Source organism: Protopterus annectens, chromosome 3.part1 (genome assembly GCF_019279795.1).
Source record: "Protopterus annectens isolate FY-2018-M chromosome 3.part1, PAN1.0, whole genome shotgun sequence".
Lineage (NCBI taxonomy): Eukaryota > Metazoa > Chordata > Ceratodontiformes > Protopteridae > Protopterus > Protopterus annectens.
In genome coordinates this window covers 1,481,189,503-1,481,203,339 of record NC_056732.1, presented here as the reverse complement: position 1 = coordinate 1,481,203,339, position 13,837 = coordinate 1,481,189,503, and the positions used below count along the sequence as shown (strand labels likewise).

Sequence of the window (13,837 nt, the reverse complement as noted above, 5' to 3'; positions counted from 1 at the left end):
CTCTTAGCTTACAACTTTCCACAGGCATACCATCTATTCCCTGGGACTGTCTTGTAGATTGATTATACATAGCCATTTTTATCTCATCTCTTCCTATACTTTTAGTAACTGAGCCTCATCTACCTCTAACCTTGGCATATCTAATTCTTCCATAAACATTTCCATTTGTACCTTTTCTTGATTTGCATATTCCTCTGCTTTATACAAACTTTCATAAAATTTCTGAAATAGTTCTTATACTTCTACAGGATCTCTTGTTATCTTCCTTGTTATAGGCTACCTACGCTTGGCGACAGCCCTTTCTACTGCCTGAGTCTTGTGCTAAAAGTTATCAAAAAACAGTTGCTTAACAGCAATCATTTTAAACTCGTACATATTATCAAGGTAATACCTTATTTTCTGTTTAGCATTCTGCAGTTGCTCTTTCTTGTTCTGAGAGATTCTATTTTGCAATACTTAAAAAAATTGTTAGTCCCTCTAAATAATTTTTGTTACTTCTTAACCATATCTCCCTTTATTTCCACCCTAGCTTTAAGATCCACTTTAATTTTATCCACTCCTTGGCTATATTGTCAGTAAAAATTCTATCTTCTCTAGTAGTACCTGAATTGATTCTAAAACCAATTCCTTAAATTCCTCTCTTTTCAACCGACAGGTGGGAAAGTGCAGGTGTCTCAGTTTTATTTTATTACCTTGCATTTGTATTTTAGTTATTGGCACACAATATGAAATAGTTATTGGGTACATTTCAAGACTCCAATTAAATGCACATGTGAGATATAAAATCTATCTAGCCTACCCCAGTACTTGTATCTCAGTGAATAATATGTAAATTCAATCTGAACTCCTTAGTACTGAATTCACATCTTCCATGCCACACATTTTCTTGAATTTCTTCACAAATCTGCCCTTCGTTGTTATATTTTCCCTTCCAGGCCCCCTCCCCCCAACACATCTTCACTGTTGTAAACCAAATTCTAGTCTCCACCTAAAAGTAATATTCCTTACTGAAAGGTGATTACTTCTTCCAGAATTTTCTTAAGCTCCCTTATAGCAGTTTTTTGTGGAATAAATGCATGCCAATGTAATCCTCCTCTCTAGCCAATAGCGCCTTTGTACCATGTATCTTCTATCTTTTTTCCCTCTTCTATCACAGTTGGAGCTCTTCTTGCAATGAATATAAGTAGTCCTCTTTTCTTTGCCCCAGATATTCTGCTGACCTTTCTTTACCAAATTCACATGTACAGTTCTTTCTAGGTGTATCTCATGTAGCACAGCTATTTGCAATCTACATTTTTAATATATATATATATACATACATATATATACACACACATATATATATATATATATATATATGTAGGACCATTCAGACTGAAAGACATTACGGAAACCATCATTTTCTTATATAATTGTTACTACCACCTTTTATGTATAACTGCTTTTTTGTTAAATGTCTAGTTCCAACTTTTATGTTACATGCATATACTACTCAGTAGGTTGGTCTTTTATACAGTTGTTTCTTGTCATATCCATTTGCACTTTATGCCACATCTTGCATAACTTTCTGTTTTTTTAAAATCCTCAAATGGAACCCCCCCCCAAAAAAAACCTATTAATAATAACACACAAAACTATGCACATCTTCAAATATTGAAGGCTTTGCTTTCTGGTAAGAATAAAAGTTATAAGTTGATAGCCACACACAGGCTAGAGTTAAACAAAAAGAAAGGTTGACCATGCTAAGACGCATGGTACAGCCAGTGTTATTAGTAAGTGCTATTTGATTTTGTCTATCTTTATAGCTCTTCCAGCTGAGAAAACACTTTAATGCTTTCAGTAAACACTTTCTCCAAGCAATTTCCCTTTATCATATTGTCTTCTAGTGACATGCAAACCATACAAACTGCTAAGGGTACCTTATTTACCAGAAATAAGCCTTATAATATTCAATATTCTTTTCATTTACATGCTTTGCAATAAACTTGTGACTGGATAATTCCAAGGGTCTTAACCCAGTCATTTCTCTATGAAAGCATAGGAAAAAGCACAATGCTTTTTCTTTTGTCATACTCTCTTAACCAGACCCTTCCTCACCACCACCCCCATTCCTCTTTTTTCATTGCAGTGCCTACAGTTCTTAAAACTGAAGGAAAAAAGACAAAAGAAGGGAAAAAGAAAAAAAAACAAAAGCACCTGTTTATATTAGGATCCCCATTGCATTAAAAAAATGGAGAAAACTACTTCAAGTCTAACTGGTTTTCTATTATCTTTAAAGCTCTCACAGCTGGGAAAACCCCCTCACTGTTTTCAGAGTACATTACGACCTAGCCAATTTCTCCCCTTTTTTCTTTCAGCCAATCCCTCTTCCACCAGATTGTCTCCAGTTTCTCTTTATCAGATTGTCTCCATGGAGACATGAAGACCACCTGTAGAATTGCTGAGTATACATGCATTTACTATAAAAAGCATCATAATATTCAATATTCTTTTTTGTTTACATGTTCTCTCTCTTAAAACTAATCAGTGTAGGGTCTTTAATCCAGGCATTTCCTCAGACAAAAAAAAAAAAAAAAAAAAAAAAGACACATTCATTTTAACTTTGTCATGCCTTTTTAACCAGGCTCATTTTTTTTTCATTGCATTGCCCACATTTCTCAAAACTGTACAAGAAAAAAAAGAGAGGGGAGGGGGAGAAAAATACCACAACCTGTTTACAATCCTCATTACAGTTAAAAAAAAACATGCTAAGAAAACCATGCATTACAAATACAGTACTACTAAGAAAAGAAGGTGTTTTGTTTACTAACAGCTTTCTCCCCTCTCTTCTCCTTCCAAAATATACATTATTGACATGAAGTAGGGCATATATTTTAGAGCCCCCAACAAATTTTGAAAAGTCCAATATTTCCAGATTTTCTTGTTCTGTCCTATTTCACAAATATAATTACTGCACAGTAATCCCATATTAAGTTACCAGTTTTATTACTTTCTCCATTGCCCAAATCCTGTCTCTGCTTCATTTCTGGCATACTCTTGATTCTTCTAGTCAACTTTTGTGCTCCCTTCCTTCTCTCCAATATTTTCCATTGAAATGCTGGAAAATGTTTCACTGGTACAGTCTCTTTGTGGTTTTTATTACCAGAGGAACAAGCAGCAGAATCTCCTCTTATTTCTTAGTTCACTTTTTGTTGGACAAATTTATTTCCTCCTTAGCATGCACTTCATCAAAAATTACTTTGCCCCTCCAGGGAATAATACTTTAAAGATAGCTAGATACAGCAGTTTGAATCTCACGCCTGTGCCTCAACATTCTCTGAATAGTGGAATGAATTTACTTCTCTTCTGTCCGATGTACAATGAGTAATCATTCTCCACAAACACTCTGCTGTCCTCCACTTGTAGTATTTTGTCTTTCTGCCACGGTTTTGTCAGAATCAACTCCTCCTGCTGGTAGGATTGCATCTTTACTATTAAAGGTCTAGACTGCTTTCTTATAGCAAGGTTTGGAGAATACATATGATGCACCCTTTCAACTAACTCCTGCTGTGGGATACCAGTCTAGTTGTTATTTTTGATTTTATAAAATGAATACAGTCTATTCCTTCCAGCTTCTGTGGTACATTTGAACATCTTAGGTTTTCCCAACATGTTCTGCCTCTAATTCTATTATTTTTAGAAACATGTCTTCCTGAGTACTCTCATATTCAGCCAGCCTTTTCTTCATTTCAGCCTCTGATTTATGCAGCTTTATCATCTCATCTGAATCTTGGTTTAAAGCTGCTTCCATTTTTCCAGCCTTTTGTTGCTTGTGTTGATATACTCCATCAGTGTTTTGTTTATTTTAACCGGGTCTGTATGCAGCTGTCTTGTATCCTCCTGTAGGTTACTGGGAGCCATGTCTGAGGGTTGCATTATTATTTGCTTAACAGCTGCAGAACTTTCCCCAGTCAGTGTTTCTTCCTCACTTTTTGTAGCTGTTTTTTTCCAGGTCTTCTGTATTTCTTTATTCCTGGCATCCAGGCACTGCGCTTACTAGCCAGGTAGTGAAATTCATCCATAAACACAAGTCTGCTGACTTTCTCTGCTGGGTTTCTGTTTTTACACTGGGAGAGCTAGAAAAAATAAGTTATGTACTCACCATAATGTTCCATGTGTGTTGTCCATCTTGCCTTCATTCTTAGCTGCTTGGGTTTGGAACCGATCCTTGGTTCCAACTCGGCCTTATAGAAAAGCTTGAGGTCTTCTACTAGCTCATGGCTAAACCCTATCCCATCATGGCATAGGAAAGCTCCCCAGATCTTGTTGCTGATATAAACAATAGGCACCAAATAAAACTGTCAAATACCTTATAGAGCAATCAAGAAAGTCAGAGAACATTAAGCACCAATTGTAAGGGCTCGGTCTTCCAGAAGCCAAAGGCTGTGGGAAGGAGGGTGGGATGTAAGAATAAAGGCAAGATGGACCACACGCATGGAATGTTATGGTAAGTATATAACTTCTTTATGTGATATTGTCCTATCGCGCCTTCATTCTTAGCTGGCTGGCACAGGGTCTCTAGCACCATCATTCTTGGATGGCTGAAGGGAGAATATTCTTCAGAAGAGTGGACCCAAAGAAGGCCCTGTTCCTGGAGGCCAAATCCACTTTGTAATGAGTGATAAAGGTATGAAGCCTTGCCCATGTTGCTGCAGCAGAAAAAGTATCAATTGGTAGTCTCGCCCGAAAGGAAGAAGAGGTTGCAATGGCTCTTGCAGAATGAACCTTTACTTTATGGGAAAGTTCTTTGTTTTGAGATTGGTAAGTAAAGGTAATACAATATGATAGCCATTTCGAAATTTTGACTTTAGACACAGGAGCACCTTTCTTTCAATCTGAAAAGGATGCAAAGGATGTCCTGTGCAAGTAGAAATGTAATTGTAATTGTCTATGTACATCCAGTTGGTGTAGCATATATTCTGCCTTGTTGCCATGGTTGGGGAAAAACTGGTAGTTCTATGGATTGGTTCAAGTTAGATTCTGAGAATACTTTGGGTAGAAAGGATGGGTCTGTTCGTAGGTATACTTTGTGTTTGTGGAAAAGCATGTAGGGGGGGCTTTAATGATAATGCTTGCAGCTCTGAAACTCTTCTAGCAGAAGTAATAGCTATCAAAAGAATAGTTTTCCAAGTCAAATACTTGAGATCGCAGGATGATGCAGGTTCAAACTGGGGGAAGAATCAAATAGGATAAGACAATGTTCAGGTCCCATGGTGCTGGACAGGCTTTAATGGGTGGCCTTAATAAAAGTGTACCTTTAAGGAATGCCTTACAAACTCTGTGGGACATCACATTGGGGCCGGATTCATCTAGATGGAAATTGGATATCGCTGCTAACTGAACTCGAATAGTAGCTGCAGCTGAGCCTTCATTAAATAGCTTTGCTGAGATATCAAGAATGGTAGCTATTGTGACAGAGAAGGGATCAATGCAAATATTCAAGGCCCATGAAGAAAACCTTTTCCATTTGCTCACATATAACTTTCTCATCAAAGCCTTTTGAGATGAGATCAGGATGTGTTTTACTGATGGAGAAAGGTTAGGGAGCCTGGCTATGTTTGGAATCGGAGCAGCTAAGCTGTCCATTTGAGGGTTTGAAGGGAGGGGTGGGGCATTACTGATGCATGAGTCAGTAGGTCTGGAACTAGGTCCAGAATCCACGGCTCCACCTGGAGATGAGGCCAAAGGAAAGGGAATCAGATTTGACAAGGCCAGTATGGGGGATGAGTATCACGTTCTTTCTCAAGGAACTGGCTTTCTGAAGAACTTTGGTTATCAACTGGAAGGGAGGAAAGGCGTAGAAGAGACCTGAGAGCCAACTGTGTACAAGTGCATCCCCTGGTGACCCCCCCCCCGTAGGGGGGATATGGGCAAAGTAGCTGCTGCATTTGGCATTCAAGGATGTGGCAAAATGGTCGCACAAGGCTGGCCCCATTTGCAGAAAAACTTTTCCGTCACTTCTTGCTTTAGGGACCACTCGTGAGGCATCAGAATCACTCTGCTGAGTCTGTCTGCTGTCACACACTATTTCCCTGGAATGTGCGTTGCTATCAGAAAGCATTGGGAGGAGGTTGCCCACTGCCATACTCTCAGGGCCTCCCGACAAAGGGGGTACAACCTGGTTTCTCCCTGTATGTTTATGTACCACACAACTGACATGTTGTCTGTCTGTATTGCAATAGTTCCTAGTGGAAGAGAGTCTAGGAATGCTTGCAATGCTAAAGGCACCGCCCTCATCTCTCGGACATTGATGTGCAAATGGGGCTCGTGATCCTGCTAAATGCCTTGGACTGTCATTCTCAGATAATGCCCCTCCCACCCTATCTGGGAAGCGTCCATGGTCACTGTGGCTAAAGGCTGTGGAAGAACAAAGGGTCGACCTAATATCACGAGTGGAGTGAAGCCACCAACGAAGATCTTTCTTGCAAGATTCTGTTATCAAAATTTGGTGGGACGTGGCTAGTTGCTGCATGGACCACGGAGTGAACAGTAGCCACTGCAGAATTCTCATATGCAGACGTGCTAATGCAATTATGGTTATTGCTGCTGCCATGGTCCCCAAGACTTTCAGGACTGTTCTTGCTCATACTTTTTTCTTGGAAAGTAGGTTTAGGACCTGATGTCATGGGACTTGAACCCTTTCGGAGGGAAGTTTTGCCATTATTCTTGTTGTATCTAGATCTAATCCTATAAAAATGATACGCTGAGATGGCAACAAGGCAGATTTTTCATACTTTATTGTGATTCCTAAGTAACAGCAGAGATGCAAGGTGGTGTCATTTGCTTTCAATACTAGATGCTTGGTGGTGGTAGTCAGGAGCCTGTCGTTTAAGTATGGAAAACACTCTGAATCCTAGGCGTCTCAAGTGAGCCACTACTATTGCTATACACTTGGTGAACACTCTGGGGGCTGTAGTGAGGCCAAAGAGCACAGCACGGAACTGGTAATGACTGGCTCTCAGCCAAAAGCCCATGTCTCTCCTGGATTGTCTGTCCATTTTTATATGGTAGTACGCATCTTGGAGGTCTATTGAGCACATCCAATCATCTTGTCCCAGAAAAGGGAGCATTGACTGCAGTGTTATCATCTGGAACTTTGACTTTCTTACTGATTTGTTCAATTTGCTGAGATCGAGGATGGGTCTCCAGTCCCGTTTTCTTTGGAACTAAAAAGAACCTTGAGTAAGTTCTGGATCCTATATGGGCTGCGGGGACTGCTGGATGACTCTTTTGTCTAGCAACTTTTGTATTTCTGGAGTTGCTTGTTCCCTTTGACTGGGTGGAACATCCGGATGTTTTTTGTGTTTGGGATGGGAAAGGAAAAGGGTATGGAGTAACCTCTGGATATGATACTTTGTACCCATTTGTCTTCTGTTATTGTTAGCCAGGCTTCTGGGTACAAAGATAAGTGGCCTCCAACTGCTTCCAGAGATGGACTGGCGGGCCTCCTTTCAGGAGCGCTGAAAGGGCTCACCAAGGAAAGATTCCCTGTCACCCTATTTTTGCGGACCCCCTCTGCCGCATGGTTAGGGTCTTCCATTAGCACTTCCCCCTGGGGGAAGAACTCACCACGTATGCCCTGGAAAGCTCTCTGGGATTTTCAAAACCACATTTTTTCCTCCTTTCTGATTCTTTGGGTAAGGTCTGGTAGGTAGGGAAAAATGGAATCCAATGGCAGAGAGAGTCTTTCCTTCTTGTTCCTACCTTGTTAGTGCGTCTTTGACTTTTGGCCCGAACAAAGACGAGCCATCGAATGGAGCATTCACAAAAGAAGATTTAAAGGTTTCCGCAAAGTCACACAAGCGCATCCAGGAATTCCTGAACCCAATGCCCTGCTCGCTCCATCCACTGCATAAGAAATGAGCCTCATGGAGGAGTTGACCACTGAGGTTAAGGTGGATAACCGAGAGGAAACCTTGTCCAATACCCCTTCAGCTACTGAACCTTAGAGAGTATCTCCTAGCTCTTTCAGGAAATCTCTCTGAAGCCTCTGCGTGCAAAAGTCACTGAAGAGAAGATGCGCTTTCCATATCTGTCCATCATATGAGACTCTTTGTTCAGTGGATGGATAGAAGAGGACTTCTCAAAGTTCCTTTTTGGTGGCTGCCGCTGCCACCACCATAGCATCACTGGGACTTCCTTGGTAAGAAATTCTTTGTCTTGTAGGTGAAGTGATGAATTTGTTTGGTCTCCAAGGAATAAGTTCCATTGATATCAGCATGAAGGGTGGAGACACCCTAGTGGCGGAAGGGTGTGACCCAAAAGCCTTCAGGTATACAAATCTCTTCTTCAGAAGGGTCGATGGGCTTCCAGGTGCCTCTCTGTTTTAGTATTTCCAGGATGTCTGCAAAGGAGACATCCTCAGAAGGCGACCATGGGAACCCTTCCGAATCATCAAGGTCTGTATCTTCTGGGGAGTCTAAATGCTTCCTCTTACATAGCCTCTTCGGAGGGACCTCTTCAGAAGGGTATTCTGGAAAGGTTTTGGAAGAGAGGGCGGTCACCCAATGGAGCATCCTGTGACCTAGGGTCTCGTGTCTCTGTGGATGCAGTGATACAGAGACAGAAACCGGTGCCTTTGGGGGAAGAATATCCTGTCCCGAGTGTGGACCTGTCTGTGGAGACAGCACTCTCATCACCTTGAAAGCCCCCTGCCTCTGGTCTGAGGAAACTCCTGGCTCAGAAAAAACAGAAGGAATCCCTGAAACCAAGGGGTTTGATTCCGGGGCTGAGGTAGGAGCTGAGCTCACCTTAGCCAAAGCCCCGAGAAGCAAGTTCGGATCTGACAACTGTCCTATCCGACTCTGCTTCCTGGACCTGACTGGCAGCACTGGCTCCTAGACTCCTCGAGTTTGGATGGAACAGAGGACGTTGGAGTAATAGTCTGAACCGAAGATCCTGCGATAGGTCTCAGCTCTGATGGTTCCACCACGATCAGTTCTGGACATCCTGGCTCTGAGGTCCAGGATCAAATTGGAGGAGGAATCGACAATGAAGGGGTAAGGCTTGGTCAGTTCCGAAGCCCTCTGGGTTGGATCAAACAGCAGTTTGGCAAGCGCCAGTGTCCTTAGTCTCTGCACCATACGATCCAAATCATCAGACAGGCTCCTGGAAGATCAAGAGAGGGAGCTGGAGATCTGGAGGACTGCAACAATGCAGACCTTAAGGTGGGAGATACCAGTTCCAATTTTGGGGACCGTCTCCGCATGTGAAATTCCATCAGCACCAGTACTGAAGGAACCAAGGCAGTAGGCTTCTCTGGCCCGGCAGCCTTCAGGTCCGAAGCTGAAACGTTTGGTAATTTTTTTAGATGACTCCGACTAAGCGCTTGAGTAAGAGGAAATTTTCCTCAACTTGTCAGACTTAGAAGAGGGGGATTTATCCAATTTTGATGGACCCTGACCACCTCCTATCGCCTCAGAAAAAGGGGGTCTTTATCAGTCCTCTCAGAATCAACTTTTTTCTTTCTAGCAACACTCTTATGACTAAAAATGTGACAAATGGCATGACTCTTGCAAACGAACCTCTCCAAGACAGTATACACAGATTGTATGCCCATCAGTAATGGACATTTTCTGACTGCATTTAACACATTTTTTAAACCCAGAGAGTTTAGTTTCTTTAGAATCCTTTGAAGCCATAGTACTAGTCAAAACACCACAAGCAAAGCAACAAACAATACTCTAAATATATACACACACATATATATATATAAACTCTAGTTTTGTTTTTTTTAATAACAAACTATCTGAACGGGAAAAAAAGCCCTCTAATTTAAATGGGCTAAGACAACTCTATCCAACAAAGAGAACCAGAAAAAATACTTGAGAGATTCAACAAAAGTAAGTGCTAAAGGCTGTTCTCTAATTTAAATGAACTAGCCCTGCAAGAATAAAGGAAAGAAAGCCTTCTAACTAAAATGGGCTTCTAATTATCAGTTGAAAGCCGGGATAGGGAGAGAAAGGCCTTGCGAGGAACGACGGCCAACAGCAGTGAAAAAACTCAGGAGAAAAACTCTAACTACATCAGAAGTTAAATCAGTACATATTAAAGAATTACAGTAAAAAAATAGCTAACAATGGTTTAACAGTGTCAAGAAGAAAATGTCTACTTAGCCAGAGCCAGTAGGAGAGCACCCAATCTTGTTTAGCGGCAAACGAGATCTGGGGAGCTTTCCTAGGGCATTATGGGATAGGGTTTTAGCCAAGAGCTAGTAGAAGATCATGAGCTTTTGTATAAGGCCGAGTCAGAACAGAGGATCGGTTCTGAACCCAACCAGCTAAGAATGAAGGTGAGATAGGACAACATCACATCAAGCTGTTACTCAGTGTACACCCATCTTGGAAGTCCTTCTCATGTGGAGTCTTGTCAAGGGTATCATGAGAATCACAGATGCTATGAGACACAAAATCTTAAGGTTTTCCCTCACAGTGACCAAAGCCAGATTCAGATTGTTGAATCCCTTCAGGAAAAGCAGTATCCCTCTTTTTTTTACCAGAAATTACTTTGCAAGAAGAGCCAATAGCCTGCACAAAACCCTGAGCCAGACCCAGTAAACTAATCCTAAGGAAATTTGAAGAGGAATACAACACGTAGTTTTCTGTTTATTTTTGACAGGAAAAATGGAACTAGCATAGTTACTGATGGCAGGAGCAGCTTCCCCAAGGATGGGCACAACATTCTGACAAAACAGGGAAGGCTTCCCTATTCCCTCTCTCAGGACTGACAAGAGTGGCTCTTCCTTGTCCACTGAGGATATCCAATGGCCACAGAGAACGTGGCTAACCCCAGTTCATAGCAGCTGTAGGTGCTACACCACAGGGATCAGAGGTAAAAGATGAGTGGTCTGTGGTACAATTAATGATCACAACACAGCTAGCCATTTGGACCAGATTCAAACTGCTAGCCTCCTGTGGTTGCAAAGGCTGTTTGCTTAACTTTTTTTTTTTGCTTGGAAAGAGGGCTCGCTGTGGGACTGACAGCTGGTTCCATGGTCAAGCTGAAAATGGTGCCTCTTTCCCCAGGGAAACAAACAGCAAATACTGGTGAAACTTAAGTTCTTAAAAGTCACTTTTTCACATAAAAACACAGTAAAAAGCATTTTAAAACACTGCCAGCTCCAAAAACTAAAATAAACATGACTTCTCCACTTTAAACAACTTTGAAGCTGACAGGAAAAATAGAGCTCTCACTTAAAGGTTCCTAGTTTTAAAAAAAAACACTTTCCTTAACAAGAAAGTGTTACAAAATAATTTTTAAATGGAATTTTTTTCCCCAAAGGTAACTTATCGGCCCAGCAAAATAACAGTACAACCCAGCAGTCGATTCTCGAAAGCCTCAGAAGACTGTACTCTTCGGTGACATTAAATCTCTGAAGGGTGTGACGCCTAATCCTGTGTTCTCAGTCAGCCCAGCTCGAGCTGACTGATGGTTTGGATGTGTGGAACATGCCCTGAAGCTTTGGAAACTGGCCAGCTGTCATATCCTATGCAGGATATAACCCATGTAGCTATATACATTGCAGTAGTGATCAATATAATGAGCATCTTGTAGCTATGGTCCCAAGCTGGGTGAAAACAAAGTCCCCAGCAAGACTTATGTTTTTTCCCTTTGGAGCCTTAGGATTATGTAGCTTCTCAAGTCTCACTTTCCTGTAACAGTACATCTCAGAATTCCTCAAAGTTATCTGTCAGGGTAATCCAGTACTTGCCAGGTTTCAAAAGCTCAGACTCCCCTTCTTCTCTATTCCTGTGACAGCTGACTGGTTGCACATACCCTAATGGGGAAGCCTTCAGCTGTCACAGAAAGTACGTCCATATTTTTTTTTTTGCATCCACAAAAGATGGGAGTGACGTACCAAAAGGCCAGAATCATCTAGCAATGCTGTATAAAACCAAAGACAACAATAATTAAATCAATGAGACAAATTCTCCTCAACTATGCACATTCTAGAGGATGGCAGGTGGGTGCTGCCACTGAGGCAGTGAGGCATTCGAACATCTACTGTTATAGATAAGTAGGACTTGTGCAACTGTACTACATTCATTATTCCCACCATCTCAGTGGCATTTTTGTAAGATTCCCAAAGCTTACCCTACTTGCAAAACAGAAGTATAAGGATCCATGAGCCCCTGGGTGAATGGTCCTAGCAAAGCCTGCTCTGAAACTTGAAAAGGAATCAAACTTGTAGTGCTTTGTGAAGTTATGAACAGCGAATCAGGTTGCTGCCTCAAGAATGTTTCTAGAGTCCACCACTTTCCAATATGCCATCAAAGAGGATTAGACCTTAGTCGAGTGAGCCTTAACCTTGCCTGTAAGAGATTTACCATGGTACAGAAACAGAAAGCAGTAGCAGAGGACAACCATCATGCAACAATTTGCTTAGAGACAGGCTGACCTTTCTTAACCCCTGTACAGGAGATGAACAGCTGTTCAGTATTCTCAACAGGCTTTATTCTGTCAAGGTAGTACCTGAGCTGCCTCTGCACATCCAGGGTATGTAGAATATTTTCTCACTTGTTTTTGGATCAGGATAGAACACTGGGAGATTTATGGCTTGGGTCAAAGTAAATTCAGAAATAACTTTAGGCATGAATGATGGATTAGTACATAGCACAAACCTGTCCTTGTGAGAAATCACAAAGCTCCGAGACTACCCTTGTAGACGTTAGAATAACAGCCATCCAAGTAATGAACCATAAAACAGCCCGAGAGGTAAGATCAAGAGGAGACTAGGTCAATTTTTCAAGAACAAAGCTGGGATACCAGAGAGGAGGGAGTTGCTTCCAAGGGTGTCTCATATGCAAAACTCTTCATAAATCTTTTGACTGCAGACAGACAAGAGACGAGAATTACAGGCAGACAAGCTGGGATGGCTGCAAGACACACTTTGATAGAAGCACATGACAAACCATCTTAAGTAGTTCACACAAATATTCCAAACCAAGAGGTCAAAACCCTTTCAGGACCAGTCTTACTGGTTTGGCAAGACCCATAAAACATCTTCCACTTGTAAACATTAAATTTTCCAGTTGAAGGTTTTCTTAACTCCTTAAATACCTACTGCACATCCTCAAGGAGAAAGTGCCTACAAGGTATCAAAACATAATCATCCACACTATCATTTTGCAACTGCTCTATGTTGGGGTGTACCATTCACCCCTGATGTTGTGTGAGCTGATCTAGTCTGTGAGGAAGCTGCCCCAAAAGAGAGTTACCACAGTGATCTTTGGTAATTCTTTTTGAATCTTTAGCAGTACCTTGTGAATCACTAGAAAGGGTGGAAACGTATACAGGAACATTCACGACCATGGGAATGGTAAGACTGCAGTCTTCCATATACAGTTGCAAGGATTTCAAACAGATTTTTTTCAGTTTTCTGTTTTGAAAGGAGACAAAAAGTTCTAGTTGAGGTGCTCCTTACATCTGGATCAAGTCCAGAAAGACCTCTACATCCAGCTTCAGCCTCTGAGGATCTACCCAAGATCTGCTTAGTCTGTCTGCCAATGTGTTTTGCTCTGACAAAATGTATCAGGCCTGAAGAGTAAGAATGCTATGGAGCAAGCTCCCAGGCCATCACTGCCAACTGGCAAAGAGGGTATAATCTTCTATTACCCCTTGCTTGTTAAGGTACCATATCACAGGTAATGTTGTCCATGGCCACTACAGTCTATACATAGTGAGGAACATTTAAGGCAGATATCACTGTTAATTTCTCTTTTACACTTGTGTACTCTGGCATGTGCTGAGGACCCCAGAAGACTTCCACTTTAACTCTCATGGACACTACTCTCCACAC

At 41.5% G+C, this 13,837-nt stretch overlaps 1 protein-coding gene across 3 annotated transcripts in view; it reads right to left on the bottom strand.

The window, feature by feature from the left end:
* STK31 (serine/threonine kinase 31) overlaps positions 1-13,837 on the bottom strand; it is a 5,081,810-nt gene that overhangs the window by 1,965,286 nt on the left and 3,102,687 nt on the right. The gene's annotated exons all lie outside the window — the stretch shown is intronic.